The sequence below is a fragment of the Manis pentadactyla genome, chromosome 5 (assembly GCF_030020395.1).
Source record: "Manis pentadactyla isolate mManPen7 chromosome 5, mManPen7.hap1, whole genome shotgun sequence".
NCBI lineage: Eukaryota > Metazoa > Chordata > Mammalia > Pholidota > Manidae > Manis > Manis pentadactyla.
Window position 1 is genome coordinate 56,730,744 of NC_080023.1, and position 14,556 is coordinate 56,745,299.

The following is a 14,556-nucleotide window of genomic DNA, read 5'->3' on the forward strand; positions in this document are numbered from 1 at the left end:
AAAATAGGAGGGAATACTCCCAAACTCATTCTATGAAGCCAACATCACCCTAATACCAAAACCAGACAAAGACCCCACCAAAAAAGAAAATTACAAATATCCCTGATGAACGTAGATGCAAAAATGCACAATAAAATATTAGCAAACCGAATTCAAAAATATATCAAAAGGATCATATACCACGACCAAGTGGGATTCATCCCAGGGATGCAAAGATGGTACAACATTCCAAAATCCATCAACATCATCCACCACATCAACAAAAAGAAAGACAAAAACCACATGATCATCTCCATAGATGCTGAAAAAGCATTCGACAAAATTCAACATCCATTCATGATAAAAACTCTCAGCAAAATGGGTACAGAGGGCAAGTACCTCAACATAATAAAGGCCATATACTATAAACCCACAGCCAACATATTACTTAACAGCGAGAAGCTGAAAGCTTCTCCTCTGAGATCGGGAACAAGACAGGGATGCCCACTCTCCCCACTGTTATTTAACATAGTACTGGAGGTCCTAGCCATGGCAATTAGACAAAACAAAGAAATACAACCAATCCAGATTGGTAAAGAAGAAGTTAAACTGTCACTATTTGCAGATGACATGATATTGTACATAAAAAACCCTAAAGACTCCACTCCAAAACTGCTAGAACTGATATCAGAATTCAGCAAAGGTGCAGGATACAAAATTAACACACAGAAATCTCTGGCTTTCCTATACACTAACAATGAGCCAATAGAAAGAGAAATCAGGAAAACAATTCCATTCACAATTGCATCAAAAAGAATAAAATACCTAGGAATAAATCTAACTAAAGAAGTGAAAGACCTATACCCTGAAAACTATAAGACACTCTTAAGAGAAGTTAAAGAGGACACTAACAAATAGAAACTCATCCCATGGTCTTGGCTAGGAAGAATTAATATTGTCAAAATGGCCATCCTGCCCAAAGCAATATACAGATTCGATGCAATCCCCATCAGTTTACCAACAACATTCTTCAACGAACTGGAACAAATAATTCAAAAATTCATATGGAAACACCAAAGACCCCGAATCGCCAAAGCAATCCTGAGAAAGAAGAACAAAGTGGCGGGGATCTCACTCCCCAACTTCAAGCTCTACTACAAAGCCACAGTAATCAAGACAATTTGGTACTGGCACAAGAATAGAGCCACAGACCAGTGGAACAGATTAGAGACTCCAGACATTAACCCAAACATATATGGTCAATTAATATTCGATAAAGGAGCCATGGACATACAATGGGGAAATGACAGTCTCTTCAACAGATGGTGCTGGCAGAACTGGATAGCTACATGTAAAAGAATGAAACTGCATCATTGTCTAACCCTATATACAAAAGTAAATTTGAAATGGATCAAAGACTTGAATGTAAGTCATGAAACCATAAAACTCTTAGAAAAAAACATAGGCAAAAATCTTTTGACATAAACACGAGCGACTTCTTCATGAACATATCTTCCCAGGCAAGGGAAACAAAAGCAAAAATGAACAAGTGGGACTATATCAAGCTGAAAAGCTTCTGTACAGCAAATGACAGCATTAATAGAACAAAAAGATATTGTACAGTATGGGAGAATATATTCATAAATGACAGATCCGATAAAGGGTTGACATCCAAAATATATAAAGAGCTCATGTACCTCAACAAACAGAAAGCAAATAATCCAATTAAAAAATGGGCAGAGGAGCTGAACAGAGAGTTCTCCAAAGACAAAATTCAGATGGCCAACAGACACATGAAAAGATGCTCCACATCGCTAGTCATCAGAGAAATGCAATTTAAAACCACAATGCGATATCACCTCACACCAGTAAGGATTGCCACCATCCAAAAGACAAACAACAACAAATGTTGGCAAAGTTGTGAAGAAATGGGAACCCTCCTACACTGCTGGTGGGAATGTAAATTAGTTCAACCATTGTAGAAAGCAATATGGAGGTTCTGCAAAAATCTCAAAATAGAAATACCATTTGACCCATGAATTCCACTTCTAGGGATTTACCCTAAGAATGCAACAGCCCAGTTTGAAAAAGACTATGCACCCCTATATTTATCACAGCACTATTTACAATAGCCAAGAAATGGAAGCAACCTAAATGTCCATCAGTAGATGAATGGATAAAGAAGGTGTGGTACATATATACAATGGAATATTATTCAGCCATAAGAAGAAAACAAACCCTACCATTTGCAACAACATGGATAGAGCTAGAGGGTATTATGCTCAGTGAAATAAGCCAGGCAGAGAAAGACAAGTATCAAATGATTTCACTCACATGTGGAGTACAAGAACAAAGAAAAAGGTGAAGGAACAAAGCAGAATCATAGAACCAAAGAATGGACTAACAGTTACCAAAGGTAAGGGACTGGGGAGGATAGGTGGGAAGGGAGAGATAAGGGGGAAGGGAAAAAGAAAGGGGGCATTATGATTAGCATGTATAATGGAGGGGGGCATGAAGAGGGCTGTGCAGTACAGAGAAGACAAGTAGTGATTCTACAGCATCTTACTGCACTGATGGACAGCAACTGTAATGGAGTTCGTGGGGGGGACTTGGTGAAGGGGGGAGTCTAGTAAACATAATGTTCCTCATGTAATTATATATTAATGATACCAAAAAAACAGTGAAGGAGAAATAAAATCTTTCTCAAACAAATACTGAGGGAATTTCCTTTCAGTAGATATGCCTTACACGAAATGTTAAAAAATTTTTTTCAGAGAGAAATAAATATGGATCAGAAATCCAGAACACATAAAGGAAGAAGTATCAAAAGAAGTATAAGTGAAGGTAAAATAAATGTCTTGTTTTCTTTTTCTTAATTGACTGAACAGATGTTTCTTCAAAATAATAAAACCAACAGTGTATTTGATTGTTCCTGCTTATAATTACATCTTATGTATATGTGTATACACACACACACATTCTTCAATTAAAATATTCAATTAAAACTACAAAAAGCAGAAAAATAATGTAAGACAAAAATTGGAGAAAACAACAGGGGCAATAAACAGGGAACAGTAACAAATAGGATAGATATTAATCCACCTATGCAGTGATCATTTTGAATGCAAATGATGTGAATACAACACTTAAAAGGTTAAGATGGTTAGAGTGTGTCAAAAAAACAAGACCCAAGTAAGTCATCTACAAAAACCCACTTTAAATATAAAGATACATAGAAATTGAAAGTAAATGGATGTGCAAAAATATACCATACTAACACTAATTAAAATAAAGCACAACCAACTATGTTAATTTTAGACAGAATGACTTCAAGGAAAGGGACATTATCAGGGGAAAAGTGGGGTGTTACATAATAAAACAGGCATCAATTCTCCAAGACATAAAAATCTTTAACATGTATGTACTTAACAACATAGCATCAAGCCATGTGAGGCAAAAATGAAGAGATTTGCAAAGAGAAATAGATAAATCCACTATTAGACTTGGAGGCACCAACACCCATCTATTAGAAATGGACAGATCTAACAGGCAAAAAATCAATGAGCACATAGTTGAACTCAACACTACCATCAATCAACTGGATATAATTCACATCTATAAACTACTTAATTTAACAAAAGCAGAATACACATTCTTCTCATGTTCACATGAACAGTCATCAAAATATAAATCACATTATGAGCCACAAAATATACTTTTAAAGGATAGAATACCTACAACATCTGCTTGGAACACAATGAAAATAAACTAGGCATCAATAACAGAGAGATAACTGAAAAAATCCCAAAATGGAGATTAAGCAACATATTTTAAAATGATATATGGCTTAAAAAGAAATCTCAAACAAAGTTATAAAATATTTTTAACTAAATGTGTAGAATGCAGCAAAACAGGGCTTGGAAGAACATTTATAACATTGAATGCAGATATTAGAAAAGAAGGAAGATTGAAAAATCAATAAACTAATAATCAGTGACCTTGAAGGGATTATGCTAAGGGAAATAAGTAAGATAGGGAAAGACAAATGCTACATGATCTCATATGGTGGAATTAAAAAAAAGTTCTCATAAACACAGAGAATGGATTAGTGGCTGCCAGAGGTGGGAGTGGGGAAAAGTGAAATAGGTGAAAGGAGTCGAAAGGTTTAATCTCCAGTTACAAAATAAATAATTCATGGGAATGTATTGTACAGCATAGTGACTGTACTTAATAATATTTTACTGCATATTTTAAATTTGCCAAGAGATTAGATCTTAAGTTCTCATTACAAGAAAATAATTCTCTATGTATGGTGATAGATATTAGACTTATTTTATATCATTAATATATTAATATCTATTAATTATATGATGATTTTATATTTTATAGTATAAGCATAATCATTTATATTTATGATTATATTAATTATACATAATTATATTAACATATTACATAAGATGATCTAAATACTTATATTTAATTATAGATTATGATATACACAAATATCAATCCATTGTATAGATGAAACTAGAATAGTGTTTTATATCAAATATACTTTGATTTTCAAAAAAGAAATATCTTAATCAGTCCTTTAAGTTTCTACCTTAGAAAACTAGAAAAAAGGGCAACTGAATCTAAAGCAACAGCAAGAAAAGAATAAGAACTAGAGTAGAAATTAGTGAAACAAAAACCGAAAATTAATAGAGATGATTAATGAATCTACAAGGTGATTCATTGAAAAGATCAATAAAATTGATCACCCTCTGGCCAAACTCAATTAAAAAAACGAATAGATAAAAACCACTATCAAAATGAAAAAGGGACCATCACTTTAGATGCTATGGACATTAAAAGAATAATAAATGAATACTATGAATAAATTCTTTGCCCACAAATTCCATGAAAGGCACCATTCTTTGAAAGACACAATTCCTTGAAACACGTAATTTGTCAAATCTCACACAAAGAGAAGTGCACAATCTGAATTAGGCCTAGATCTATTAAATTGAATCAATAATTACCTTCAAAAAAGAGAGGACTATATCCAGATCAGTTCACTGTTGAATTTTATCAAATATTTAATGATAAATTTATACAAATTCTCTATATTAACCTTCAGAGGATAGAAGCAGAAGGAATACCTCTTAGCTCTTTCTATGAAACTAATATTACCCAAACCTCAAAACAAGATGAAGACATTACAGCAAAAGAAAACTGCAGACCAATATTTGTCATAAGCACAGATGCAAAATTCCTCAACAAAATGTTAGTAAATTGAATCCAACAATGTACAAAAAGAATTATACACCACCAAGTAGGATTTATCCCAAGTAGGCAAGGCTGATTCAATACTCAAACACTGTTATGCCCCATTGTATCAAGAAGCTTAAAGAAAAAAATCACATCATATCAGTAGATATAGAGAAAAAACAATTGAAAATATTCAGTACACATTCAAAACTTTCAGTAAACTAAGAATAGAGGAGAACTTTCTCAACTTGATAAAGAATATACATAAAATACCACAAGATAAAGTCATCTGTAATGGTGGAGAGCTCCAAGATTTTCCTCTAAGATTAGGTACAAGCAAGACGACCTCACTCACCATTTTCAATATTGTACTGGAAGTTCTAGCTAGTGGAATAGAGAATAAAAGAAAATTAGAGGGCAGAAAAACCCACACAATATTGTCAACCGAGCATTGAGAAAGAAACAAAGGCAATACAGTGGGTAAAGATAATCTTTTCAAGAAAAGGAGAAAATGTGCTGGAAAAACAGGACATCCACATGTAAAAATATAAATAATAAATTCTAGACACAGAACTTACATCCTTCAGAAAATTTAACTCTGAATGAATTATAGATTGAAATGTAAGATGGAAGGATTAAAGATGGTGGTGACAGAGGTGAGACAGAGAACTTCTCCTAAAACCACATATAGTAGGAAAATATAATTTAATACAACTAATCCTGAAAGAGCAACAGGAAAGAAGGCTGCACCAGACTGCACACACCTGGAGAAAAGAACAGACCTCATGGAACAGGGTAGCATACCAAAGCTATGACCCGGCAGGGCCCAAGTCCTTCCCCCACCCCAGCTCACCAGCTGTAGGAAAACAAACATAGTGGGGAGCAAGTGGAGGCCTGGAACTGCTGAACACCTAGCCCTGGAGATCTGCTCTAGGAACATAAACCTACATTGCATGGTGCTCTGGTGATTTAGTGCGGTTGGAAAGCTAAGACAGGTTGAATACTTGGAGAGATGAAGAATCCAACTGCTTGTAGAAAACAAGGATTCATATCCAGCTGACCTGGGTGGGCAGTCTGGGAGACTTCCTAAAAGCGAGAGGGCTGCTAAAGGGGCAAGGATTGTACAGAGTTTACTGCTCAGGAGAAAGGACAGTGTGACAAAATTGTCCAGGGTGCACTCTGTGCAGCAGGTTGGGAGGTTAAATGATCGTCAGGTGTTCCATCCCCCTGGCTGGCTACACAGTTCCAAGGACCCCACTTTGATACACAGCCTGCTGTCTCTTCCTCCCGGCTAGCCTGCACCTGGCTCAGGCTCACAACCCGGCAACTCTTGCCCTGTGTCAGGCCAGCCAGAGGTAAGCCCCGCCTACAACAGCTAGAAACACAAAGCATAGAGGCTTACACTTGGTTTGGCCCACTGGTTTTGGCAGTGGAGACAAGATAGCAGCCGGGAAGCAGGAAACAGCTCTTTCCTGCACCCAAGCACCAACACTGCTCCCATGCAACAGCCAACATTGCTCCAGGGGCTGAGCAGCTCCAGAGAGTAAAGCTTCTGGGCACTAGAGGGCACGACAAATTATGAAATGTCAAAGGAAACTAGTTCAAAGCAAAATTATGAATACACATAAGAAAGATTAATATGAAATCGACCACATGAAACTTCTTGAAATAAATTTCAAAATAAAAATTATTAACATGCTCATGGAGGTACAGAAAAATATCCAAGATGTCAGGAACAAATTTAGGATGGAGATCCAGTCATTTAAGAATACAGTGGAGGATATTAAAAACAGATTACATACAGTAGAGGAGATGATAAAATGTAGAAATTAAGGAAGAAGAATACAAAGAAGCTGAGGCACAGACAGAAAAAAGGATCTCTAAGAATGAAATACTGAGAAAACTGTATGACCAATCCAAATGGAACAATATTTGTATTTTAGGGGTACCAGAATTAGAAGAGAGAGAAAAAGGGATAGAAAGTGTCTCTGAGGAGGTAATTGCTGAAAACTTCCCAATCTGGGGAAGGAGATAAGTCTCTCAGGCCATGGAGATACACAGATCTCCCAACACAAGGGACCCAAGGAAGACAATACCAAGACATATAATAATTAAAATGACAAAGATCAAGGATAAGGACAGACTATTAAAAGCAGCCAGAAAGAAAAATAAGATCACATACAAAACAAAATCCATCAGGCTATCATCAGACTTCTCAGCAGAAATCTTACAGGCCAGAAGGGAGTGGCATGATGTATTTAATGTAATGAAACAGAAGGACTTTGAAACAAGAATACTTTAACCAGCAAGATTATCATTTAAATTCGAAGGAGGAATTAAATAATTTTCAGATAAGCAACAGATGAGAGAATTTACCTCCCACAAACCATTTCTACAGTGTATTTTGGAGGGACTGCTATAGATGGATGTGTTTCTAAGGTTTAATAGCTGTCACGAGGTAATAAAACCACAGTAAAAAAAAGTAGAAGAGCTAATTACTAAGCAAATGCAAAATTAAATCAAGTACCCCCAAAGTCAATCAAGGGATAGACAGACTACAGAATATTATACCTAATATATAAAGAATGGAGGAGGAAGAAATAGGAGAAGAAAACCTTTAGATTGTGTTTGTAATAGCATACTAAGTGGGTTAAGTTAGACTCTTAGATAGTAAGGAAGTTAACCTTGAACCTTTGGTAAACACGAATCAAAGCCTGCAATGGCAATAAGTACATACCTATCAATAATCACACTAAATGTAAATGGTCTGAATGCAACAATCAAAAGACATGGAGTCAGTGAATGGATTAAAAAAACAAGACCCATCTATATGCTGCCTACAAGAGATTCACTTTGAACCCAAAGACACACACAGACTAAAAATGAAGGGATGGAAAAAGATACTTCATGCAACTAATAGGGAGAAAAAAGCAGGAGTTGCAGTACTTGTATCAGCCAATATAGACTTCAAAACAAAGGAAGTGACAAGAAACAAAGAAGGACATTGCACAATGATAAAGGGGTCAATCCAACAAGAAGATATAACCATTATAAATATCTATGCACCCAACACAGGACACCTACATATGTGAAACATATACTAACAGAATTAATAGGGGAAATAGAATGCAATGCATTCATTCTAGGAGACTTCAACACTACACTCACTCCAAAGGACAGATCAACCAGACATAAAATAAGGACACAGAGACACTGAACAACACATTAGAATAGATGGACCTAACAGACATCTACAGAATTCTCCAACCAAAAGAAGCAGAATACATTTTTCTCAAATGCACATGGAACATTTTCAAGAATAGATCACATATTAGACCACAAAAAGATTGAAATTGTACCAACCAGTTTCTCAGACCACAATGGTATTAAATTAGAAATAAATTATGCAAAGAAAATGAAAACTCCCACAAACACATGGGGGCTTCACAACATGCTCCTAAATAACGAGTGGATCAATGACCAAATAAAAACAGATCAAGAAGTATATGGATACAAATGACAACAATAATTCAACACCGCAAAATCTGTGGGATGCAGGGAAGGCCATAAGAGGAAAGTATATTGCAATACAGGCCTACCTCAGGAAAGAATAACAATCACAAATGAACAGTCTAAACTCACAATTAACATAACTACATAAATAAGAACAAATGAGGCCCAAAGTCAGTAGAAGGAGGGACATAATAAAGATAAGAGGAAAAATAAATAAAATTGAGAAGAATAGAACAATAGAAAGAATCACTGAAAGTAAGAACTGGTTCTTCAAGAAAATAAATAAAATAAATAAACCCCTAGCCAGACTTCTCAAGAAAAAAAGAGAGTCTACACACATAATGAGAATCAGAAATGAGAAAGGAAAAATCACTCCAGACACCACAGAAAGAATATACAAAGAATTATTAGAGAATACTATGAAAAATTATATGCTAACAAACTGGATAACCTAGAAAAAACAGACAACTTTCTAGAAAAATACAACCTTCCAAGGCTGACAAATAAGAAGAAAATTTGAACAGACCAATTACCAGCAATGAAATTGAATTGGTAATCAAAAGAAAAAAAAACCCTAGACTAGATGGCTTCACCACTAAATTTTATCAAATATTTAGTGAAGACCTAATACTAATCCTCCTTAAAGTTTTCCAAAAAGTAGAAGAGGAGGGAATACTCCCAGGCTCATTCTACATGGCCAGCATCTAATACCAAAACCAGGCAAAGACACCACAAAAAAAAAAAATTACTGACCAATATCCCTGATGAACATAGATACAAAACTACTCAACAAAATACTAGCAAACTGAATTCAAAAATACATCAAAAGATCATCCATCATGATCAAGTAGAATTTATTCCAGGGATGCAAGGATGGTATAACATTCGAAAATCTATCATCATCCACTACATCAACAAAAATGATAAGACCACGTGACATTTCCACAGATGCTGAAAAAGCATTTGACAAAATTCAACATCTATTCATGATAAAAACTCTCAACAAAATGGGTAGAGAGGACAAGTACCTCAACATAATAAAGGCCATGTATGACAAACCCACAGCAAACATCATACTGAACAGCGAGAAGCTGAAAGATTTTCCTTTAACATCAGGAACAAGACATGGATGCCATCTCTCTGCACTTTTATTCAACATAGTTCTGGAGGTCCTAGCCACGGTAATCAGGCAACACAAAGAAATAAAAGGCATCCAGATTGGTAAGGAAGAAGTTAAACTGTCGCTGTTTGCCAAGGACATGATATTGTATATAGATAACACTAAAGAATCAACCCCAAAACTACTAGAATAACTGAATTCAGTAAAGTTGCAAGATACAAAATACACAGAAATCTGTTGCATTCCTATATACTAATGATGACCTAGCAGAAAGAAAAATCAAGAAAACAATTCCATTCAGAATTGCATCAAAAAGAATGAAATACCTAGGAATAAACCTGAGGAAGTGAAAGACCTATACCCTGAAAACTATAAGACACTCATGAGAGAAATTAAAGAAGATACAAATAAATAGAAATACATCCTGTGCTCATGGATAGGAAGAATTAATAGTGTCAAAATGGCCATCCTGCCCAAAGCAATCTAGAGATTCAATGCAATCCCTACCAAAATGCCAAAGCATTCTTCCACAAACTAGAGCAAATCGTTCTAAAATTGATATGGAACCAAAAAAGAGCCTGAATAGCCAAAGCAATCCTGAGAAGGAAGAATAAAGCAGGGGGAATTACACTCCCCAACTTCAAGCTCTACAAAGCCACAGTAATCAAGACAATTTGGTACTGGCACAAGAACAGACCCATCGACCAGTGGAACAGACTAGAGAGCCCAGATATAAACCCAAGCATATATAGTCAATTAGTATACTATAAAGGAGCCATGGACACACAATGGGGAAATGACAGCCTCTTCAAGAACTGGTGTTGGCAAAACTGGACAGCAACATGTAAGAGAATATAACTGGATTATAGTCTAACTCCATACACAAAAGTAAACTCAAAATGGATCAAAGACCTGAATGTAAGGCATGAAACCATAAAACTCATAGAAGAACACATAGGCAAAAATCTCTTGAATATAAACACAAGTAACTTTTTCCTGAACACATCTTGGGCAAGGGAAACGAAAGCAAAAATGAACAAATGGGACTATATCAAACTAAAAAGCTTCTGTAAAGCATAGGACACCATCAGTAGAATGAAAAGGCATCCTACAGTATGGGAGAATATGTTTGTAAACAATATACCTGACAAGGGGTTAACATCCAAAATATATAAATAACTCACATACCTCAACAACCAAAAAGCAAATAACCCTATTTAAAAATGGGTGGAGGATATTAAGAGACAATTCTCCGAAGAAGAAATTCAGATGGCCAACAGGCATATAAAAAGATGCTCCATGTTGGTAATTATCAGGGAAATGCAAACTAAAACCACAATATCACCTCACACCAGTTAGGATGGCCACCATCCAAAAGACTAGGAACAACAAATGCTGGTGAGGATGCAGAGAAAGGGGAACCCTCTTAGACTGCTGGTGGGAATGCAAATTATTTCAACCGTTGTGGAAAGCTATATGGAGGTTCCTCAAAAAACTAAAAATGGAAATATCATTTGACCTGGGAATTCTACTTCCAAGAATTTACCCAAACAAGTTCTAGATTCAAAAAGACATATGTACCCGTATGTTTATTGCAGCACTATTTACAATAGCCAAGATACAGAAGCAACCTAAGTGTCCAGCAGTAGATTAATGGATAAAGTAGAGGTGGTACATATACACAATGTGTATTATTCAGCCATAAGAAAACAATTCCTACCATTTGCAACAACATGGTTGGAGCTAGAGGGTATTATGCTCATTGAAATAAGCCAAGCGGAGAAAGCCAAGTACCAAATGATTTCCCCTATTTGTGGAGTGTAACAATGAACCAAAACTGAAGGAACAAAACAGCAGTAGACTCAGAGACTCCAAGAAGGGACTAGCAGTTACCAAATGGGAGGGGTGGGGAAAGGGGGGTGGGGAGGGAGGAAGAAGGGGATTGAGGGGTATCATGATTAGTACACTTGGTGTAGAGAGGGTCACAGGTAAGACAGTGTAGCACAGAGAAGACAAGTAGTGAATCTGTGGCATCTTACTACACCGATGGACAGTGACTGCAATGGGGTATGGGTGGGAGCTTCATAATATGGGTGAATGTAGTGACCACAATGTTTTTCATGTGAAATCTTCATAAGAGTGTGTATAACTGATACCTTTAAAAAAAACGCTAAAAAAAAATCAATAGATTTCCAAAGTATTAGAAAAAATCAATAATGTAATATTGTAGAACATACCACATTGGTTACAGAAGCCATAAAATAAAAATATTCCTACAAGAAATGTATAATATGTATTATAAGAAAAATATAGACTTAAGAACATAAAGACATGAAAAAATGGAAATAAATATCATGTACCTTGATGGGTAACCTCAACATTTAAGTTATTCTCTTCAAATAATGCTATGAAGTCAATACACTTATTTCAAAGTTCTGAAAATATTTTTCAAAGGCACAAAACTGTTATGCCATTATTATGGAATATTAAATGCACAAAAATAAGACTGAAAGTCAAGAATACACACTAGAGTGGACCATAATATTAAAACACTGTGGCTCTGGTACAGACATAGATATGTAGATCAACAAACAGAGTAAAGTCTAAAACAGAGCAGGACTAGGTAGAGAATCAGTATGTGAAAAGGTGGTTCTGAAAATCATTCAGATGTAAACTCAATTATAAATGGTGTTGGGAGAATGATACAAAGAGATCCCCAAGCCATATTCTCATAAAAACAAATTCCAAAGTGAATTAGATTTATATGTAAAAAAACTTTTATCCTTTAAAAACATACAGGAGAATACTTTTTAGAAACTTGGGATGAAACTCGCATAAAATCAAGAATCCATAAATAATTTACATATTTAACTGTATGAAAGATTTAAATTTTTGTATGGAGGACAATACCACAAACAAAATCAGAAGACAACCTATCATTAGAAGAGAACATTGAAACACATCACAAACCATTAGTTAATATTCATATGTATATTATTCATGTGTATGAACTTATAGACTATGAGCAGAGAATAACAAAAGAAAACTGCCAGGAAAAGAAACAAATGGTCAATTTATGAAAATATGCTCAAATTTATAAATAATTAAGGAAATGAAAATTAAATAATAAAATGAAATAGTTTTGTTACAATGGCAGTAATTTAAAGGCTCTTAAATATAGTTCCCAGTGCTGATAAAAATATATAGTAAACAAGCAAGTTGCATAGTCTAAGGAAATTGTACAACTGGAGAATGACTTGACAATACCTAGCAAAATGTAAAGTTCAAAGTATTATCATTTCAAGATCCTGCCCTGTCTTACAAAAAATAGTGTAAGTGTTAAAATATATGTACAATATTAATTACAGCACAGTTGTAATAGCAACATTTAAGTTCTCTAATAGTCCAAGAATAGGTGAATGGATAAAGACATTTCAGTATATCCATACAATAGCAAAGATAAAGTCATTAGAAAGGAAAAAGGCAACCAATACGCACTACGAAGTACGTTCATGATACATTAAGTGGAAAAAAGCTACTTGCAGAAATCCTTATATATTATTTTTTAATTAGTAATTTTAAAACAATGTATACAAATGGTCACATAAACTTAGAAAAAAGCCTATTAATAAACATCAAACTGATAACATGCTACCCACAGAAGTTTGCTTAGATTGGAGAGTAATTAGTAACTTTAAATTAGCAATTTTAAAACAATGTATACAAATGGTCATATAAACTTAGAAAAAAGCCTGTTAATAAACATCAAACTGATTAACATACTACCCATGGAAGTTTGCTTAGATTGGAAAATGTAACTATCACATTTTATGTATTTTAATATTTGTTCAAAGGGGCATGTATTACTACTGCAATTTCAATAAATAATTCCAGTGCTTTTAAAATTTTATCACTTTACATACAGAAGCCAAACCACAGCAAATAATTACAGGCAATCTGGCTCTAACATAGCTTTTAAATTCACTTTCAACTATACTTCTCACCCATGTTCAGTCAGTCATCCCACTTCACTTTTCTGTAGCATTTCTAAATCTCAATTCATTTTCCCAGTCAATACTGCTTCATCATCTGAATTCATACATTCCTGCTTGAATATGTACTTTATCTCCATTTAAGACCATTCTCTTGAAGACAGAAATTGTCTTTTATATCTTTATGTTCCCAGTGTCCCATGATAAATGTTTGATACATTTTTGTTCAATTCATGTAAATTTATTGTCATGCTATATTGAACACACTTTCAAAATCTGTATTAGTTCACATATTCTCTCCATTTTTAATGGAAGCTTCAAGAAGACTGTATGTAAGTGCTTTTGGAGGGGGCAGTTTAAGATTGTGACCCAGAAAGATCCTAAATTTGCTTCCTCCCATAGGCACACTGAATCTACAGACACATATGGAATAATTTCTTCTGAGAAAGATCTGAAAACCAGCTGAGTAGTTCCTCCACATCAGATAAATGAGAAAGAGGCCACAAAACCAGGTAGGGCAAGCTGAGACCCAGCTCTTCCAAAACCCCCCCGTTGGGTGCGGCAATGTGCAAGTAGGAGGGAACTCACACACTCTGAGCTTCTCCCTGAGGAACAAAGGGTTTGTTACCCAAATCAGAAACCCCTACTCTTAAGACCTGTACCTAAAAGATGAGTCCCCAAAATATCTGGCTTGAAAACCAA